Here is a 6,999-nt window from a genome sequence, read left to right as displayed (position 1 = left end):
AAATCCAGGAAGCACTGGCTCTGATTGGTTCTCAAGCGCCAAGTCTCAGCCAATGACTGCAGCACTCGATGAGCCAATCACAGATATTGCATTGAATGGCTCTGATTGGTTCATCGAGCGACAGCAATACCGCACAGAACACAGCTGCAATTTTCTCGCAGGGATATCATTGTTGCCCGTGTGAAGGACGCCTAAAAGTTTACAAAATATCAGTTGACTGTTGATTTATTTCTCTTATGGATCAGTGTAATTAAGTGAAAATTAAAATGTTTTTTTCATGTACACTGACTGCTCTTTATAAACAAAGGTTGTTGTTCAGCACTTGATATAATCATAAAAGCAACAGTGATTGATATGCTTTAGGGTGCATTCACACGAACGTATATCGGCTCGGTTTTCACGCCGAGCCAATATACGTTGTCCTCGTGTGCAGGGGGGGGGGAGGATGGAAGAGCCAGGAGCAGGAACTGAGCTCCCGACCCCTGTCTACCTCCTCTCCGCCCCTCTGCACTGTTTGCAATGGGGAGAGGCGGGACAGGGGCGGGGCTAATTCGCGGACCTTAGCCCCCGCCCCCGTCCCACCTCCACTCATTGCAAATAGTGCAGAGGAGCGGAGAGGAGGCAGAGAGGGGGCGGGAGCTCAGTTCCTGCTTCTGGTTCTTCCATCCCCCCCCCCCCTGCAGAGAGAGACAACGTGTATCGGCTCGGCGTGAAAACTGAGCAGATATACGTTCGTGTGAATGCACCCTCAAAGCCACAGAGGTAGGTACACAGCATGGAAGACTTACATGTTTTAGACCCTTACAACTGGGTCCTTACTCATGACTAACTTCCCACAACTAAGACTTAGATTAAAAACAACAAGCTAGTATGCTACACCCCCTCCACAATCATGTGACACACATTATAAACATATCTAAAAATTCACTAAACAGGTAAGTATAATATTGGATATTCCAAAACTAATATAAATACCTTAATTCTGTGCGGAGATTTAAACCTTTGGAAAATCTTGCATCAAGTGTTACTATCCAATATGCTTCTGCCCCCTTTCAGATTGCGACTCCAGTCCCATTCTCTGGCGGCTTCTTAACTATTTCAATGCTGTGTACTCTCAAACTATCAACGTTGCCATGGTGTTTACTATAAAAACGGTGAAATGAAGCAGATAAACTTCAAGTAGCCAAATGTTTAATATCTAAAATATCCTCCAAGATGCAAAGACAGCTCTGTACAACCTATATAGCAGTGCGGAATAAGTTGGCGCTATACAAATAAAGATTATTATTACATAGTGCAGCTTGCATTATACACATATAATCTTCTATATAAAATGCAAAGTCTGTTTGTTTGTGTCGTATACAAATCCACAGTTCTGGTCCAATTTGAGTGAAATGTTGCAAGAGCGTTCTTCAGAACCAGGCCCCAAACACTGGCATAACTAATACCTTAACGCTGCAGGGCATAAATTTACATTCTGCAGCGTCAGGGTATGTTTGAAGACAAATTGTGGTTTCTTATAGCTCACACACGGCAGCAACAGCTTCAATAAGCCGCGCGGCTCATCGGAGCTGTTAACCCTTCAAATGCCACTGTTAATTCTGACAGCGGCATTTAAATGTTCGGGGGTCCCATACGCACCCCCCCTTCCCCTATGAGATCATAGGGAGCCGTGTGGGTGTCATGGCAGCCGTCTGCCTTCTGAATGGCCCCAGGGCTGTCTTGGCAGAATGCCTATCAAGCCATGCCTGTGGGGTGGCTTGATAGACTGCCTGCCCGATAACAGTATAAACCTATTTTCTTTAGGAATTGTATATGTGTTGTTTTCTAGTGACAAAAAAACTGTGTGGACTTTTGACTAGCAGACTTGTCATCACTCCAGACATGTCTACTTTAATAAATAATTGCATTTCCCTCACAATAACAGTTCTGGAGCATCAGAACCATTGCTCTGTTGTTCCTCCTAGAAATGTATGAATAAATTGACAGCTGGGTGTTACCAGTTGGGGGTGTCCCTACACTAACCAATCAGTACTGGCCGTATCAGACTATGTAGGGACACAGCCCTTCGACAAGGGGAATGAAAACACCTAGTTGTCAATTTATTCATAAATTTCCAGGAAGAATAACAAGATCGACACAGTGCAGAGCTATTGATAATTCATGGGGAATACAAATGCTTATGACTAGAGATGAGCAAATATACTCGTTTCGAGTAATTACTCGATTGAGCACCGCGATTTTCGAGTACTTCCGTACTCGGGTGAAAAGATTCAGGGGGCGCCAGGGGGGAGGCGTGGCGGAGCGGGGGGTAGCAGCGGGGAACAGGGGGGAGCCCTCTCTCCTCCCCCCCCACTCACCCATGGCGCCCCCGAATCTTTTCGCCCGAGTACGGAAGTACTCGAAAATCGCGGCGCTCGGGCGAAAAAGGGGCGTGGCTGAGTAGGTCCGCTCATCTCTACTTATGACAGGAGAGCTGACAGGTCCTCTTTAAGCTTTTGTTGGTGTATTCATATCCTCTAAGAACGGTACAGATTTTGCGTATAGCGTAAAAATAGAGCTTTATATATTCTATTCTGGTAAAGACACCTCTTCCCTGGAAAGTAGAAAAGGACATCGGCTTTCTCAAATGTTCCAGACATGGCAGATTTGTTAAGACCACCTGTGTTAGTGTATCTGCTCTGATAGCTGCCACTTCTATCTGTGCAGTTTTCTGAATGTATCCTAAGTGTTCACATTGCTATTGACTGGCACACCTAGCACCAGGTAAGGCCTGGGTTTTCTCATACATCATCTCATATATTGGATACAATGTAAAGGGCAACTTGATGAGAACCTGACTGCAAGAGCCCCCAGGATGCTGATGACAGAGTTTCCTGACATCAAAGTGATCCAGTATGTGACATACACAATCTCCTAGTCACTGAACATGTATGACTGCTGGTCAATTATATTGATATGAGATGTGCAACAGGCATATGTGAACAGGTATTAATAAACTTTTTTTAATTGATTGGCCACTGCACTAAATACCACACTGCTCTAGATGTAGGAACGTTTCTGTCTCCAGGAGGAAATGCTATGTGCAGCCTCTCAGATTGTTGTGCTTAACAGGTGAGCTTAGTAAATTCTTAATTAATTAAAGAATCCCCAAGTTATCTTGGTAAGCATATGTCTACAGTCAGTACACAAGTATCCAAGGCAACATTTCCGTCTTGCAGCACCTTTCTCAAGTCAATCTCCGGCATACTAGCACTGGCTTAAAAAAAACCTGGCAACTTGAAAATCTGCCTGTTTATCACACCACATCTGCATAAACATTACATTTTATTAACAAGCCCCTCCGGCCCTGGAGAAACAAAGATGCTCCAAAACAAACATGAATGGCAGCAGAACAGCTTTGGTGCATAAAACTAATGTTTTACTCCATCTTTTAAAACAAAATAGGCAGCGACATTTCGACCTTGCAATGGTCTTCATCAAGCATGCATCCACAATAAACTTACCCCCTTAAATAATAAAATCAATGCCTTAATGACCAATCAAATGTTCAGGTATCACTCCTCCCCATCATCATTATGCACACACTCATCACAAATACATAATAATGAGCTTCTTCATTCTACAAAGTAATTAAACCTCATCGAGTTCCCAGGTGCTGGTAGTACCATCCATGTTGTCCTTCCACGTTCACAGCATCCATAATCACTTAGGCGTGTGTGCCCGCTGACGTACGCCACATCACCTCCTCATCACATGACCCGAGGTTATGTATTCCTCCACTGCGCATGTGTCAGTGAGCGCTCCCCTCATTCATGTATCATCGCGCTTCTTCTATTGCGCATGCGCTCAGACACACACCGCATCACTATGCCATCACATGACCCCACACTCTGCAATTTCTTAATGCGCATGAGCCGGTGAGCATTCCTAGCGTCCATACGTCATCACACTGCCACAACCTCCACAGCGATTATGTGAGGAACCACATATCAACCCCCGGACTTATCACGCATGCGCATACCATCGCTTGGCTCCTAGCAACAATTATTCCACAGCGCCCATAGCGACCAACATACCGCCATACCAAGAGACACCTAAAGTATCTCAACCATATCAGACCTTATGCAACTACCTCAGTACTACGTTAGATCTCCTCATAGCATCTGGAACCCTGCTAAATCACTATGCCTCAATTAACAACACAGACAGATCACTGGTAATAAGGCTATAAGAGATGGGCGAGCATACTCGCTAAGGGAAATGCTCGATCGAGCATTGCCCTTAGCGAGTACCTGCCTGCTCGGGAACAAAGATTCGGCTGCTGGTGGTGGGTGGGGAGGAACGGAGGGGAGATCTCTCCCTTCCTCCCCCCCCCTCCGCTCCCTCCTGCACATGGCCGCAACTCACCTGTCACCCGTGCCAACACCCGAACCTTTGCTCTTGAGCGGGGAGATACTCGCTAAGGACAATGCTCGATTGAGCAATTGTCCTTAGCGAGTATGCTCGCTTTTCTCTACTAACTATACTATCAAAAAAGGCCACAACAGGGGTATAATCCAATGCTCTTTATTATAAAGTGAACACATGTCAACAATCGCAATCAGCAGGTAATCAGATGGGATTTTTCTTTTTCACAAAAGCCCAGTGATACTGTCAATATCATGTAGAATAGTCATCCACCAAGCACCTGGAAACCGGAAGGTTCTTGGCCCTATAAAAAAGGGAACAAACAAAAGGATCAGTTCACTGATTTGGCAAATAACTGTATCAATAAAGGCATGAAATTAAAACAACTGACACTACTACAAAAACCTCGGCTTAAATATGCGGCAGATAACTGTGATCTATGTTCAGTTGGTATCTAGCGTGTAGATCCGTTTTAATTCTTTACGTTTCAGTAACAACGCCCTACCACCACCCCTAAACAGCTCTGGAACATGGTCTATGACCCTGTAACGTAGTTGATTCACAGCATGATTGCATTCCATAAAGTGTCTAGAAACCGGTATTTCTTTCATTTTAGTTCGAATAGTGCTCTTATGTAGAGATGAGCGAGTATACTCGCTAAGGGCAATTGCTCGAGCGAGCATTGCCTTTAGCGAGTACCTGCCCGCTCGAGACTGAAGGTTCGAGTGCCGGCGTGGGGGAGCGGTGAGTAGCGGCTGTCAGCAGGAGGGAGCGGGGGGAGAGAGAGATCTCCCCTCCGTTCCTCCCTGCTCTCCCCCGCAGCTCCGAGCCCGCCGCCGGCACCCGAACCTTCAGTCTTGAGCGGGCAGGTACTCGCTAAAGGCAATGCTCGCTCGAGCAATTGCCTTTAGCGAGTATACTCGCTCATCGCTACTCTTATGCTGTGTAATCCTCTTTTTAACCTCTTGTATCGTTTCCCCTACATAGCCCAGCCCACACAGGCAGGTCAGTAGGTATACCACATAGCTAGTATTACACGTATACCTATCATTAATCGGAAACTCTTTACCAGTAAGGGGGTGCCTGAACGTGTCCCATTTTACCAAATTGCCGCAACAGGCGCACCCTAGACAGGGAAAATTACCTTGATGTAAAGGTTTCAATAGCTTCTGTCTAGGACCTCCTTCCACCTCCAACATCGTATGCACTAGCTCATCCTTCAAGTTCCTACCCCTCCTGTATGCCATCATTGGGAGCGACGCGAATTCCTGAACCTCTCCACATCCTCTCTGGACCAAAGGCCAGTGTCTTCTAACCACGGTAGCTATCTTTTTACTCATATTACTATACGTGGACACAAATGGAATTCTCTTAGGCCTAGGGCTCAACTTTGGTTTGCAAAGATCTTCCCTCTCCATGTCCCTCACTTCATCCTTAGCCATCTTCAAGATCTGTTCTGGATAACCTCTCATCTTGAATTTCAAACACATCTGGTCAAGGCGTTCCTTAGCAACCTCCTAATTTGCTATCGGCTTCACCTTCTGTAACGGACTCTATGGATGGAAACTATCGAACCGCAAGAGGTTATTGTGGTCCGTAGGCTTTGTGTAGATGTCTGTGACCAAGGCGCCAGACACGTTGGCCACCAAGACATCCAAAAACGGAATCTCTCTTCCTTCCTGCCAGACAAAATAATTCTTTTTTTTTTGCTGTACTACTTTTATTTTTTTTCAAAGACATTTAATTTTTTTAATGATTTTCTGCCGCCATCTTCTGCACGCAATAACTTTATTTTTCCGTCAACATAGTTGTGCAAGGGCTCATTTTTTGCGAGACATCCTGTAGTTTACGTTGGTACCATTTTGGGAAAAATATGTACGACTTCCTGATCGCTATTTATTGCATTTTTTCTGGGAGACAGGATGACCGAAAAAGTGCATTTCTGGCGTTCTTTATTTATTTATTTTTCGGAAGACGCTCATCGTATGGGGTAGATAATGCACTACTTTGACTTTTACGGATGCGGCGATACAAAATATGTATTTTTGTTTTATGATATAGATTTTTTTATTATAGATATGGCAGAAGAGGGGTGATTTAAACATTTACTACTTTTTTTTCTTACAATTAGAAATTAGAGGTTTTAACCCTTAAGGACACGGCCTGTTTTGGCCATAAGGACGCAATGATTTTCATCTACACTTTCAAAAGCCATAACTTTTTTTATTTTTCCGATGACGTGGCAATATGAATGCTTGCTATTGGCGTGACGAACTGTAGTTTGTATTGGTACCATTTTTGGATACATATAATGTATTGTAAAACTTTAATTAATTTTTTAAGGTTCGGGATTGTGATGTGAGAAGATATAGCTAATATGTCCTCTGCAAACATACTGATTTTGTGGTGGATCGAAGAAATTTCAATTCCTTTAATGTCGGGGTTGTTACAAATTTTTATAGTTAATGGTTCTAAGGCTAGAATAAAGAGGAGTGGGGAGAGTGGGCAACCTTGCCTTGTACCTCGATGAATCGTAAAATTATCTGAGCAAAAGCCTTTATAACGAACCAAGGCTTTAGGAGAGCGGTA

This window comes from Eleutherodactylus coqui, chromosome 6 (genome assembly GCF_035609145.1).
Source record: "Eleutherodactylus coqui strain aEleCoq1 chromosome 6, aEleCoq1.hap1, whole genome shotgun sequence".
Classification (NCBI taxonomy): domain Eukaryota; kingdom Metazoa; phylum Chordata; class Amphibia; order Anura; family Eleutherodactylidae; genus Eleutherodactylus; species Eleutherodactylus coqui.
The sequence above is the reverse complement of the archived record's forward strand: the minus strand, read 5'-3'. Positions refer to the sequence as shown.